This window comes from Manis pentadactyla, chromosome 5, assembly GCF_030020395.1.
Source record: "Manis pentadactyla isolate mManPen7 chromosome 5, mManPen7.hap1, whole genome shotgun sequence".
NCBI lineage: Eukaryota > Metazoa > Chordata > Mammalia > Pholidota > Manidae > Manis > Manis pentadactyla.
The window spans coordinates 133,436,342-133,451,224 of record NC_080023.1 but is presented as its reverse complement, the minus strand read 5'-3'; the positions used below and the strand labels follow the sequence as shown (position 1 = coordinate 133,451,224).

The 14,883-nt window shown below is 37.9% G+C and overlaps 1 protein-coding gene across 1 annotated transcript in view; it reads left to right on the top strand.

Moving 5' to 3' along the window:
* DTD1 (D-aminoacyl-tRNA deacylase 1) overlaps window positions 1-14,883 on the top strand; it is a 204,022-nt gene that overhangs the window by 174,773 nt on the left and 14,366 nt on the right. The gene's annotated exons all lie outside the window — the stretch shown is intronic.

The following is a 14,883-nucleotide window of genomic DNA, read 5'->3' as shown; positions in this document are numbered from 1 at the left end:
CTCTTCAGTTTTTTGTAAGAGTGTGAGAAGGATTGGTATTACTTCTTCTTTAAATGTTTAGCAGACTTCACCAGTAAATCCATCAGGTCATGGGTTTTCCTTTGTTGGGAGGTTTTTGATTACTGATTTAATCCCCACACTAATAATTATCTGTTCAAATTTTCTGTTTCTTCATGGTTCAGTCTTCATAGGTTGTAGTTTCTAGTTGTCTCTGTGATTTTTTTATTTCTGGGTTATCAATTGTAATGTCTCATTTCTTATTTATTTGAGTTATTTTTCTTTTTTTCTTAGTTTATCTAATGGTTTGTTAATATTGTTTATTTTTTGGAAAAACTAGCTTTTAGTTTCACTGACCTTTTCTGTTGTTTCTCTGGTCTCTATTTCATTTATTTCTGTTCTGATCTTTGTTATTTCCTTTTTTCCTGCTAACTTGGGCTTAGTTTATTCTTTTTCTAGTTCCTGGAGGCATAAAATTAGATTGTTTATTTGATATTGTTTTTTCTTAAATAGGCATTTATCACTATAAACTTCCCTCTTAGAACTGCTTTTGTTGTATCCCACAAGTTTTGGTATGTTGTGTTTGCATTTTCATTTGCCTCAGGATATTTTTTTATTTCCCTTTTGAGTTTTTTCTTTAACCCATTGGTTATTCAGGAGTGTGTGGCTGAATTTCCACATATTTGTGAATTTTCTAGTTTTTCTCCTGTTACTGATTTCTAGTTTCATACCATTGTGGTTGAAAAAGATACTTGGTATGATCTCAGTCTTCTTAAATTTGAAGACTTGTTTTGTGATCTAACTTATTATCTATCCTGGAAAATGTTCCGTGTGTGCTTGAGAACAATGTATATTATGTTGCTGTTAAATGCAATGTTCTGTATATGTCTATTAGGTCTATTTGGCAGCTGTGGTTCAATTCCAATGTTTCCTTATTGGTTTTCTGTGTGGATGATATAAACGTTATTAAAAGTGGGAGTGTTGAAGTCCCCTACTATTACTGTATTGTTGTGTATGTCTCCCTTCAGATCTGTTAGTATTTTCCTAATATATTTAGGTGCTCTGATGTTGGGTGCATGTATATTGACTATTGTGTCCTCTTGATGAATGATGCCTTTATCATTATATAGTGATGATAAAGCCTTTGTCTCATTAAAGTTTTTGACTTAAAGTCTATTTTGTCTGGTATAAGTATAGCTACCCCTGTTCTTTTTTGTCTCCATTTCATTCTTTCACTTTCAACCTATGTGTGTCCTTAAACCTGAGTGAGTCTCATTTAGGCAGTTTATAGTTGGTTTTTTTTTGTTTTTTCATTTAATCTGTGACTTTTGATTACAGAATTTTATTCATTTACATTTAAATTATTGACAGGTAAAGACTTACTAATGCCATCTTACTGTTTTGTGGTTGTTTGTAGTTTCTTTGTTCCTTTCTTCCTCTCTTCCTTTGTGAATTGGTAATTTTCCATTGTGATATGCTTTGGTTCCTTCTCTTTAACTTTTGTGTATCTATGGTAGGTTTTTACTTTGTGGTTACCATGTAGCCTACATATACTACCTTATGGTTATAGTCTATTTTAAGTTGATAACACTTGATTATATGCATATCTCTTACCCTGTTCATTGTAGGTCTGCTTTTGTTATGCATCTGTATTCCTATTATGTTAATATGTGTACGCAATTTAATTAGTAGTTTGTTAAAACCTATACATGCTTATGTTACTCTACAAGAAGTTATGTCAAAGAAATAATCAATCTTCCCATGTTGTTTTCCGTCTGCTGCTTCTATAGCTTTTCTTCTTCCTTCCTAATTACAACCCTTTAGTAGAATTCGTGCCTCATATAGAAAATTACCGAGTATCATAATTCTTCCAAGTGGTAAATATACCTCAAGACAAATGCTGGGCATAGAAGCCACAGGGCATAAATCTGCAAAGAAGTAAAAAGCTAACCTTTTCAAAGATCATTGTGACTTCTTGAGTGTATCGAATTCCATATTTTTTTTTCTCCAATGGTGTGATATAACTTCCCCACTGGATTTACAGACTTCCAGGAAGGTAATCTCAACTGTGTTTGGTTGTTGAAATTGGTGTTCTTTGGGAAGAAAACAGTAGAAAACTCCTATTCCACCATTTGTGTGATATCACTGTCCCTCCATCTTCTTTCTTTGGTGAGAGGGTAACAGTGTTTTCCTTCTTGTGTGTCCAACTTTTCTCCTAAAAGGCAGTTCAGCTGATATGCTCAGCCACAGCCATGGTCACCTCAAGGAGGAAGATACAAAACACAAACTCTGAAGGTCATGGGGACAGTGCCTGCATCTGGGTAAAGTCCTATGGGTTCTCATTGAAAAGTTGCTTTAGAAACTTCCTTCTTATCACCTTGCCATCTTCCTCCTGGGTAAAGAACCCTTCTGCAAAGGTCTGCTGTCTCACCTGCTACATCTACTGCCCTTTAGAGCTCACCTGACAGCCATGTAGTGTGAGTCACTCATGAGCCATCATTGTTTCTGAAGTACAGAGCAGACAAGCTCTTGACTTACCTTTGTACTTCTCCCTCCAGGAACATGCACCCTTTTCTCCCTGCTTCTTCTCCCTGCTTTCCTTGGGAAATTTGGGCTTCCAAGATGGCCCTAAAGATTTGCCTCTGCCCTATTTACCTCATTTACTCTGTCTCCATTGCCACCCTGGTACAAGCTGCTTTCACCTGGATGACCACAAAGACTTTGGACAGGTTTCCTACTGTCCATTCTTCCTCTAGTCCATTGTATTACATTGAATTAAATGAGCAGGACCATGTCACTTCCGAACTTTAAACCTTCAGTGGCTTCGTGGCTGAAGGCTCCTTTTTGAGGCATGTAACATTCCCAGTGCTCTTTACCCACTCAGCTTTCTGGCCTTGCCCACCCTCCCCTCACATTTATCCTCTTTAACCTCACCTCCAGTGTGACCTGTTTGTTTCTATTTGTCTGGGTCTTCCCTGGTATTAACACTCAAAGTCCAATATCCCAGGAAAGAGAGAGGGTTGGTCACCCTATGTCATCTCTCCCTGCTCTCAGAACCCTATCCCATTTGTTCACTATGCTCTTAGCTTCCTTCCTTCCTTCCTTCCTTCCTTCCTTCCTTCCTTCCTTCCTTCCTTCCTTCCTTCCTTCCTCCCTCCCTCCCTCCCCTCCTTCCTTCCTTCCTTCCTCCCTCCCTCCCCTCCTTCCTTCCTTCCTTTTCATTTTGTTATCATTAATCTACAATTACATAAAGAACATTATGTTTACTAGGCTCTCCCCTACCCCAAGTCCCCCCCACAAACCCCATTACAGTCACTGTCCATCAGCATAGTAAGATGTTGTAGAATCACTACTTGTCTTCTCTGTGTTGCACAGCCCTCCCATTTCCCCCACCCCCAACGTTATACATGCTAATCATAATACCCCCTTTCTTCTTCCCTGCCCTTATCCCTCCCTACCCTCTCATTCTCCCCAGTCTTTTTCCCTTTATTAACAGTTAGTCCATTCTTGGGTTCTGTGATTCTGCTGCTCTTTTGTTCCTTCAGTTTTTCCTTTGTTCTTATACTCCACAGATGAGTGAAATCATTTGGTATTTGTCTTTCTCCGCTTGGCTTATTTCTTTCTTTTTTTTTTCTTTTTGAGAGGACATCTCTCATATTTATTGATCAGATGGTTGTTAACAACAATAAAATTCTGTATAGGGGACTCAATGCACAATCATTAATCAACCCCAAGCCTAATTCTCAACAGTCTCAAATCTTCTAAAGCATAACAAACAAGTTCTTACATGGTGAACAAGTTCTTACATAGTGAGTAAGTTCTTGCATGGTGAACAGTACAAGGGCAGTCATATCACAGAAACTTTCGGTTTTGATCACACATCATGAACTATAAACAATCAGGTCAAATATGATTATTCGTTTGATTTTTCTACTTGATTTATATGTGAATCCCACATTTCTCCATTATTATTATTATTATTATTATTAATTATTTTTAATAAAATGCTGAAGTGGTAGGTAGATTCAAGATAAAGGTAGAAAACATAGTTTAGTGCTATAAGAGGGCAAATGTAGATGATCAGGTTTGTGCCTATAGACTAAGTATTAATCCGAGCTAGATAAGGGCAACAAAACATACACAGATGCAGAAGATTTCTCTCAAAACAGGGGGGGTGAGGTTCTAAGCCTTACCTCTTTTGATCCCCAATTTCTCACCTGATCGCCCTCCTGCGACTGTGCCTGTCTTAGGTTGTTCCTCCCTTGAGGAATCTTACCCGTCTTTGACTAACCAGTGATCTTCCGGGGCCATACAGGGAAATGTAAAGTTGGTAATTGAGAGAGAAGCAGTATTGTTTGAAAAGGTTAGCTTTTTACTTCTTTGCAGATTTATGTCCTGTGGCTTCTATGCCCAGCATTTGTCTTGAGGTATCTTTGCCACTTGGAAGAATTATGATACTTGGTAATTTTGATATGAGGCACAAATTCTACTTAAGGGTTGTAATTAGGAAGGAAGAAGAAAAGCTATAGAAGTAGCAGACGGAAGAAAACATGGGAAGATTGATTATTTCTTTGACATATCTTCTTGTAGTGTAACATAAGCATGTATAGGTTTTAAACTACTAATTAAATTGCGTGCACACGTTAACATAATAGGAATACAGCTACATAACCAACACAGACTTACAATTACCAGCCATATCCAGTGAAACCAAGAAAACCAGTTAGGCACCCTAGGCATTTGTGAAAACTTATCAATGATATGCTGGATATTGTCTAACTGAATTTGAATAGTTTGAGAAAAATCAGACAAATTAAAACAACACATTCCTGGGAACTGTTCCCATCCCATATGTTCTTTTAACAGTAGATAGTCTGTATTCGCAAGATTTTGGAGTGCTGCAACTTGCACTTCTCCTAATTCTTGGTGAGTTCCGACAGTATAGATCCAGTCAAATTTGTTGTTTTTCTGTATGCACAGGCCAGCTTAGATATCTCCTTCTTCATTCCAACGGCAAGTCCAGGAACCGGTGGGATGAATGCAGCTACAACTGCAACAGTGCCAGGATCTTTGTTGAAGTTTTTTGATGATCATCTTCTGGAATGACTCTTCCAGAGAATGTTGATGTTGGAAGTTTTTCTTCATATCGTATCTTAATTCGTTTTCTGGGTAGCAAAATTAGGCTTTGATCTTCTGTATAAACACAAACAAACCCTTTGCCCACACTTTGATATGTCCTTTATGCCATTGTGAAGAACTTACTGGAGATCACCACACAGGAACTGCTTTTTCTTTTTTTTTAAGAGAAAGGAATATTATCAGAAAAATGTACTTCCATAGCTGATCATCTGACACCCTTTAAATGATCAAAAATAAGGATATTTAAAGCACGCATTAATCGTTGATTTACAGTTAGTTTTAGCCTATCAGGGAGTAATCCCCCTTTCTTTTCTTTTTTTTTTTTGTTATCATTAATCTACAAGTACATGAAGAATATTATGTTTACTAGGCTCTCCCCTATATCAGGTCCCCCCCACAAACCCTTTTACAGTCACTGTCCATCAGCATAGCAAAATGTTGTAGAGTCACTACTTCTCTTCTCTGTGTTGTACAGCCCTCCCCTTTCTCCCACCCCACCATTACGCATGCTAATAATAATAACCCCTTGTTTCTTCCCCCCCACCCACCCATCCTCCCCAGTCCCTTTCCCTTTGGTACCTGTTAGTCCATTCTTGGGTTCTGTGATTCTGCTGCTGTTTTGTTCCTTCAGTTTTTCCTTTGTTCTTATACTCCACAGATGAGTGAAATCATTTGGTATTTCTCTTTCTCCACTTGGCTTGTTTCACTGAGCATAATACCCTCTAGCTCCATCCATGTTGTTGCAAATGGTAGGATTTGTTTTCTTCTTATGGCTGAATAATATTCCATTGTGTATATGTACCACCTCTTCTTTATCCATTCATCTACTGATGAACACTTAGGTTGCTTCCATTTCTTGGCTATTGTAAATAGTGCTGCGATAAACATAGGGGTGTATCTGTCTTTTTCAAACTAGAGTGCTGCATTCTTAGGGTAAATTCCTAGAAGTGGAATTCCCAATAAAATGGTAAGTCTATTTTGAGCTTTGTGAGGAACCTCCATACTGCTTTCCACAATGGTTGAACTAATTTACATTCCCACCAGCAGTGTAGGAAGGTTCCCCTTTCTCCACAACCTCACCAACACTTGTTGTTGTTTGTCTTTTGGATGGTAGCCATCCTTACTGGTGTGAGGTGATATCTCATTGTGGTTTTAATTTGCATTTCTCTGATGATTAGCAATGTGGAGCGTCTTTTCATGTGCCTGTTGGCCATCTGGATTTCTTCTTTGGAGTAGTGTCTGTTCAGCTCCTCTGCCCATTTTTTAATTGGATTATTTGCTTTTTGTTTCTTGAGGTGCATGAGCTCTTTATATATTTTGGATGTCAAGCCTTTATCGGATCAGTCATTTACGAATATATTCTTCCATAGTGTAGGTTACCTTTTTGTTCTATTGATGGTGTCCTTTGCTGTACAGAAGCTTTTTAGCTTGATACAGTCCTACTTGTTCATTTTTGCTTTTGTTTCCCTTGCCCGTGGAGATATGTTCATGAAGAAGTCGCTAATGTTTATGTCCAAGAGATTTTTGTCTATGTTTTTTTCTAAGAGTTTTATGGTTTCATGACTTACATTCAGGTCTTTGATCCATTTTAAATTTACTTTTGTGTATGGGGTGTTGGGGACGGCCTTTGTCTTCTCACATGTTTGTAGGCAGAATGGGAAAGCACCTTCCCCCATGTCTGAATGCAGCATGGGAAAGCACAAGCTTGAGAACAACCGGTGCAGTCCTTGGAAGTTATCTGCCCACAAAAACATATCTTGTCCTCCAAGACGAGCCAAGGCTCCTCACTCTGAAAATAGGGAGACCTTGAGGATGTGTGAAAACACTGCCCCTGCTTACCAGGCAGCTTCTTAGAAAATCAACAAGGTGCTCTGGCCTGGCTCCCCTGAGAAGGGAAAGATGAGTATAGCACTTGGCTGAGGTCCGAGAAAGGCAGTATAAAAATAAAGGTGCTGCGCCACATCGGGGCTGCAGCCATTGTCTGTCTGTCTGCCTGTCTGTCTGTGTTGTCTGTGTTTTTTGTTCTCTCATTTCACCTAAAGAAGTTAAGCGGCACGTTACATCTGGCTCCCAACGTGGGGCGTCCTCTCAGAGTGAGTTGTACACATATTCAGCTCCATGCCTCCTCTTCGGACTGTTCGACTTCTACGGCAGACACTGTCAAGTGGCGCCCGAACAGGGACCTGAAGTACGGAGGAGAACGTGAGAGCCGCCGCAAGATAACAGTGCGCACGAAACAGGTGAGGGGCGGTGAATCATTTAACCTCTGAGAGTATCATGGGGCCCGGAAACAGCCGAGTCCCATTTGCACAGATACTTAAGCATATCCTGTGGACGCGCAGCGCAAAGCCCCCTGGACTGAAGCCATCTGAACCTTAACCCAGTTATGTAAAGTGCTTGCCCTTAGAGTGTATTCTTGAAAACTGAAGTACTTTTAATCAAATAAACTAAGAAGAAAGATGGCAACTGAATATTAGAAACTCAAATCTTTATGTCAGTTTGTCTGTGTATATGTTTTTATATGAAAAGTGTTGTTAACTGTAGTCATTATGTCTCGATCTGTATGTTTGTGTGTCTAAGTGTGTAACTAAAAAATATTTTCTACCTCCAGAGGGTATTAATAAAAATTAATTTAAAAACAAGCACTTGTGAAAATTGGGCATTCTAAAATTTCCAGAAAATCTAATAAGAAATATTATGCATTAATGCTTATTGAAGCTTAACTGAAATGGACATGTCCTTATAGTTATTAGCTGTCAAAGTTTACTTTAAGTCATTTAAGTTGACGTTACCTGTTAAATATGTCAAGAACATGCTGACAGAAAAGCTTAACTTTGTCTAATGTTTGGAAAAAGTTTTGTAAGTAATCTGGCATGGTTGTTAAAAATAAGTAACAAGTGTAGCAAATGAGCATCTTAATAATAATACTGTATTAATGCATAATAGTGTATATATCTGCAAACAGCCTGAGAATTTTTGCGGTAACCAAAATTCTTAAAGTTTTCCTAAGTTATATAGACATATTTTGTACTTAATGAGAAATTGTGCTGTAAGGCACATTTCCACAAATGATAAAATATGTTCATAAATGTATCAATCTGAAGACTGCTGGTGTAACAGTTTACAATAGTCTGTTTTTCAGTGTTCACTGAAGGTTAAGATATCAAATGGTTTTAAGTTCTAATGAAAACTACTTAATATGATAAGGAAAACATTTGTGTATGCTAAAGAATGTATGTTTTAATAAGAGAAGGTATAAAGAATAAAAATGCATTGTGTTGAAAGTAAAAGAAGATAACTATTCAAAAGTACAGCTGTTTGTTTAAGGAAAGAAAACACTGAATGTAAGAGGAAAGTTGTGGGAAGTTGGTGAAGGATTGATATGGTCTTGCTGTGTGAAATTGAAAGCGAATGGATCTTGATATCAAGTACACAGCAGGACTAGAATTTTTGCTTGTTAAATGAACAAAAGTTTATTACTCTACCTTTAATGTTGAAAGATTGTAGAAAGTTTTCTAATTAGTTATTAAAACAGTTTCTTATGCTTAAAGACTTAATAAATTGTGTATTTAAAAATAAAAAAAAATAATAATAAGATCAGTATTAAAAAGACTAAGCTAAATGTTGTTAACAACTATGTAACCTTCTGCATTTGCTTTTAAACTTTCTTATTATCATTCTGGTTAAATAATAAGTGTTATTTAATAACTATAATTCTATTTAGGCAAGTGCCTTAAAAACTTTTGACAACTTCCCAAGACCAAATTTAAAAAAGTATTTTTACCTCTAATTAACTCTGATATTTTCCAGAGGGCCCCTGGAACATGTCAGAGGAATTTCTTTTCCTCATCAAGGAAAATATTTGACTAATTTGGCTTATTTACCCAATATATATTTACCTGGAAAGCACTGTCAAAAGGAATAATGCTAAACTTTATTACTGAGTCTTTTATGTTACAGAAATATCACTCTTTCCCCCAAGACTCTTACTCCTGATGCCTAGTTAAATTTACCTGTTAGCACTACTGTAATTACTGACTGTGTATGTATTGATTGTTCTCATGTACCCTCTTACTGTAATTTTACAATCAATGTAAAATGGTCTTCTGGATATAGACTTCCAAATGGTTGGGTATTTTTGTGTAATAACAAAACATATCAAGCCCTTTCTTCACACTATGGAGGTGTTTGTGGGGTGGGACACATTCTTCCTGCTCTACATCCTGGATATAGGTGCAAGAGGCTTCTCTGAGCTCTGCCATCTGATTGTCATGAAAACTTGAAACTTTGAGATCCTGCCGCTGTTGCAGTTGCAGCTGCATTCCTCCTGCTAGTTCCTGGACTTGTCATTGGAATGCAGAAAGAGATATCTAAGCTGGCCTGTGCATATAGCAAAACAACAAATTTGACTGCTTCTGTATTATCTGAACTCAACCAAGAACTGAGAGAAGTGCGATCTGCAGTGCTTCAGAATCGCTCTGCTATAGACTGTCTGCTGTTAAAAGAACATGTAGGATGTGAACAATTTCCAAGAATGTGCTGTTTCAATTTGTCTGATTTTTCTCAAACTACCCAAAATTAATTAGATAATATCCCTCATATTGTCAATAAGTTTTTACAAATGCCTAAGCTATCTAACTAGTTTTCTTAATTTCATTAGATATAACTAGTAATTGTCAGTCTGCCTTTGTTATGTATCTGTATTCCTATTCTGTTAATGTGTGTACACAATTTAACTAGTAGTTTGTTAAAACCTATATATATATTCAAGTTACGTCTGTCTTTCGACATGTTTGATCTCAGTCATGTAATGCATATTTCACACAAAACTGGAATACCATATAATCCACAAGGCCAAGGCACTGTGAAATGTACCCATGGCGCCCTTAAAGCTCAATTGGAAAAAGCAAAAAAGGGGGAGTTATATCCCCAGTCACCCCAGAACCATTTAAATCATATCTTATTTGCAGCCCAAACTGCATCTGATATATTAAATCAGATAAAAGACAAGTGCAAAGAACCCCTGAATAGTCTCTGGCACGCTGTCACACCTCTCTTAACCCTAAGCATTTTATTTCTTCTATTGCTGTTACTAGGGCCTTGTGTCCTTCGCAGCATGTGGAAACTCATCCAACAAGTCTTAAGAGACCTGCATTATTTGAAATTGCAGATGGCCCCCCCACTTGTAAATCATAAGTTCTAAAGTCAAGTATGGTAGCCAATGATGGGTAAGATATGGTTGAATTGTAAATACCAACCTAAGACAGGGAGTGGTTGACAGAGGAATATAGCCCCATGATGGGTAAGGATTTACTTCAACCATATAACCTAAGACAGGCACATACCTTGACCCAGACTGAGTTAGGCTGGTTGTTTTATTAAAGAAAAAAGGGGGAGATTTTGGGGACGGCCTTTGTCTTCTCACATGTTTGTAGGCAGAATGGGAAAGCACCTTCCCCCATGTCTGAATGCAGCATGGGAAAGCACAAGCTTGAGAACAACCGGTGCAGTCTTTGGAAGTTATCTGCCCACAAAAACATATCTTGTCCTCCAAGACGAGCCAAGGCTCCTCACTCTGAAAATAGGGAGACCTTGAGGATGTGTGAAAACGCTGCCCCTGCTTACCAGGCAGCTTCTAAGAAAATCAACAAGGTGCTCTGGCCTGGCTCCCCTGAGAAGGGTAAGATGAGTATAGCACTTGGCTGAGGTCTGAGAAAGGCAGTATAAAAATAAAGGTGCTGCGCCACATCGGGGCTGCAGCCATTGTCTGTCTGTCTGTGTTGTCTGTGTTTTTTTTTCTCTCATTTCACCTAAAGAAGTTAAGCGGCACGTTACATCTGGCGCCCAACGTGGGACGTCCTCTCAGAGTGAGTTGTACATATATTCAGCTCCATGCCTCCCCTTCGGACTGTTCGGCTTTGACGGCAGGCACCATCAATGGGGTTAGACAGTGATCCAGTTTCATTCTCTTACATGTAGCTGTCCAGTTTTGCCAGCACCATCTGTTGAAGAGACTCATTTCCCCACTGTATGTCCATGGCTCCTTTATCGAATATTAATTGACCATACATGTTTGGGTTAATGTCTGGAGTCTCTTCCATTGGTCTGTGGCTCTGTTCTTGTGCCAGTACCAAATTGTCTTGATAACTATGGCTTTGTAGTAGAACTTGAAGTTGGGGAGTGAGATAGTGAGGTCCCCCCCACTTTATTCTTCTTTCTCAGGATTGCTTTGGCTATTTTTGGTCTTTGGTGTTTCCATATGAATTTTTGAACTATTTGTTCCAGTTTGTTGAAGAATGTTATTGGTAATTTGATAGGGATTGCATCAAATCTGTATATTGCTTTGGGCAGGATGGCCATTTTGACGATATTAATTCTTCCTAGCTACGAGCATGGGATGAGTTTCCATTTGTTAGTGTCCTCTTTAATTTCTCTTAAGAATGTCTTATAGTTTTCAGGGTATAGGTCTTTCACTTCTTTGGTTAGGTTTATTCCTAGGAATTTTGTTTTTTGATGCAATTGTGAATGGAATTGTTTTCCTGATTTCTCTTTCTACTGGTTCATTGTTAGTGTATAGGAAAGCCACAGATTTCTGTGTGTTAATTTTGTATCCTGTAACTTTGCTGTATTCCAATATCAGTTCTAGTAATTTTGGAGTGGCGTCTTTAGGGTTTTTTATGGACAATATCAAGTCATCTGGAAATAGTGACAGTTTAACTTCTTCTTTACCAATCTGGATTCCTTGTATTGTTTTGTTTTGGCTAATTGCCATGGCTAGGACCTCCAGTACTATGTTGAAAAGCAGTGGGGAGAGTGGGCATCCCTGTCTTGTTCCCAATCTCAGAGGAAAAGCTTTCAGCCTCTCGCTGTTCAGTATGATGTTGGCTCTGGGTTTATCATATATGGCCTTTATTATGTTGAGGTACTTACCCTCTATACCCATTTTGCTGAGAGTTTTTATCATGAATAGATGTTGAATTTTGTCGAATGCTTTTTCAGCATCTATGGAAATGATCATGTAGTCTTGTCTTTCTTTTTGTTTATGTGGTGGATGATGTTGATGGATTTTCGAATGTTGTACCATCCTTGCATCCCTGGGATGAATCCCACTTGGTTGTGGTGTATCATCCTTTTGATATATTTTTGAATTTGTTTTGCTAATATTTCATTGAGTATTTTTGCATCTATGGTCATTAGGGATATTGGTCTGTAGTTTTCTTTTTTGGCGGGGTCTTTGCCTGGTTTTGGTATTAGGGTGATGTTGGCTTCATAGAATGAGTTTGGGAGTATTCCCTCCTCCTCTATTTTTTGGAAAACTTTTAGGAGAATGGATATTATATCTTCTCTGTATGTCTGATAAAATTCCGAGGTAAATCCTTCTGGCCCTGGGGTTTTGTTCTTGGGTAGTTTTTTGATTACCGCTTCAATTTCATTGCTGGTAATTGGTCTGTTTAGATTTTGTGTTTCTTCCTTGGTCAGTCTTGGAAGGTTGTATTTTTCTAGGACGTTGTCCATTTCTTCTAGGTTTTCCAGCTTCTTAGCATATAGGTTTTCATAATAGTCTCTAATAATTCTTTGTATTTCTGTTGGGTCCGTCGTGATCTTTCTTTTCTTGTTTCTGAGTCTATTGGTGTATGTTGATTCTCTTTTTCTCTTAATAAGTCTGGCTAGAGGCTTATCTATTTTGTTTATTTTCTCAAAGAACCAGCTCTTGGTTTCATTGATTTTTTTCTATAGTTTTATTCTTCTCAATTTTGTTTATTTCTTCTCTGATCTTTATTATGTCCCTCCTTCTGCTGACTTTAGGCCTCATTTGTTATTCTTTTTCCAATTTCAATAATTGTGATGCTAGACTATTCATTTGGGTTTGTTCTTCCTTCTTTAAATATGCCTGGATTGCTATATACTTTCCTCTTAAGACTGTTTTCACTGCATCCCAGTGAAGTTGGGGATTTGTGTTGTTCTCATTTTTTTCCATATATTGCTGGATCTCCATTTTAATTTGGAGATTTAATTGATCCATTGACTATTTAGAAGCATATTGTTAAGCCTCCATGTGTTTGTGAGCCTTTTTGCTTTGTACAATTTATTTCTAGTTTTATACCTTTGTGGTCTGACAAGTTGGTTGGTAGAATTTCAATCTTTTTGAATTTACTGAGGCTCTTTTTGTGGTCTAGTCTGTGGTCTATTCTCGAGAATGTTCCATGTGCAGTTGAGAAGAATGTGTATCCTGTAGCTTTTGGGTGTAGAGTTCTATAGATGTCTATTAGGTCCATCTGTTCTAGTGTGTTGTTCAGTGCCTCTGTGTCCTTACTTATTTTCTGTCTGGTGGATCTTTCCTTTGGAGTGAATCGTGTGTTGAAGTCTCCTAAAATGAATGCATTGCATTCTATTTCCTCCTTTAGTTCTGTTAGTATTTGTTTCACATATGCTGGTGCTCCTGTGTTTGGTGCACATATGTTTATAATGGTTATATCCTCTTGTTGTATTGACCCCTTTATCATTATGTAATGTCCTTCTTTATCTCTTGTTACTTTCTTTGTTTTGAAGTCTATTTTGTCTGATATTAGTAGTGCAACACCTGCTTTTTTCTCTCTATTGTTTGCATGAAATATCTTTTTCCATCCCTTGACTTTTAGTCTGTGCATGTCTTTGGGTTTGAGGTGAGTCTCTTGTAAGCAGCATATAGATGGGTCTTGTTTTTTTTATCCATTCAGTGACTCTATATCTTTTGATTGGTGCATTCAGTCCATTTACATTTAGGGTGATTATCTATAGGTATGTACTTACTGCCATTTCAGGCTTTAGATTCGTGGTTACCAAAGGTTCCAGGTTACTTTCCTTACTATCTAAGAGTCTAACTTAACTGACTTAGTATGCTGTTACAAACACAGTCTAAAGGTTCTTTTCTATTTCTCCTCCTTTTTCTTCTTCCTTCATTCTTTATATATTAGGTGTCAAATTCTGTACTTTTTGTTTATCCCTTGATTGACTTTGGGGATAGTCAATTTAATTTTGCATTTGCCTCACAATCAGCTGCTCTACCCTCCCTACTGTGGTTTTACTACCTCTGGTGACTGCTATCCAACCCTAGGAACACTTCCATCTATAGCTGTCCCTCCAAAATAGACTGCAGAGATGGTTTGAGGGAGGTACACTCTCTCAGCTTTTGCTTATCTGGAAATTGTTTAATCCCTCCTTCAAATTTAAATGATAATCTTGCCAGATAAAGTAATCTTGGTTACAGGCCCTTCTGCTTCATGGCATTAAATACACCATGCCACTCCCTTCTGGCCTGTAAGGTTTCTGCTGAGAAGTCTGATGTTAGCCTGATGGGCTTTCTTTGTATGTGATCTTATTTCTGTCTCTGGCTGCTTCTAACAGTCTGTCCTTATCCTTGATCTTTCCCATTTTAATTACTATGTGTCTTGGTGTTGTCTTCCTTGGGTCCCTTGTGTTGGGAGATCTGTGGATCTCCATGGCCTGAGAGACTATCTCTTTCCCTAGACTGGGGAAGTTTTCAGCAACTACCTCCTCAAAGACACTTTCTATCCCTTTCTCTCTCTTCTTCTTCTTCTGGTATCCCTATGATGTGAATATTGTTCCACTTGGATTGGTCACACAGTTCTCAATATTCTTTCATTTTTAGAGATCCTTTTTTCCTCTCTGTGCCTCAACTTCTTTGTATTCCTCTTCTCTAGTGTCTATTTCATTTATTGTCTCCTCCACCACATCCAACTTGCTTTT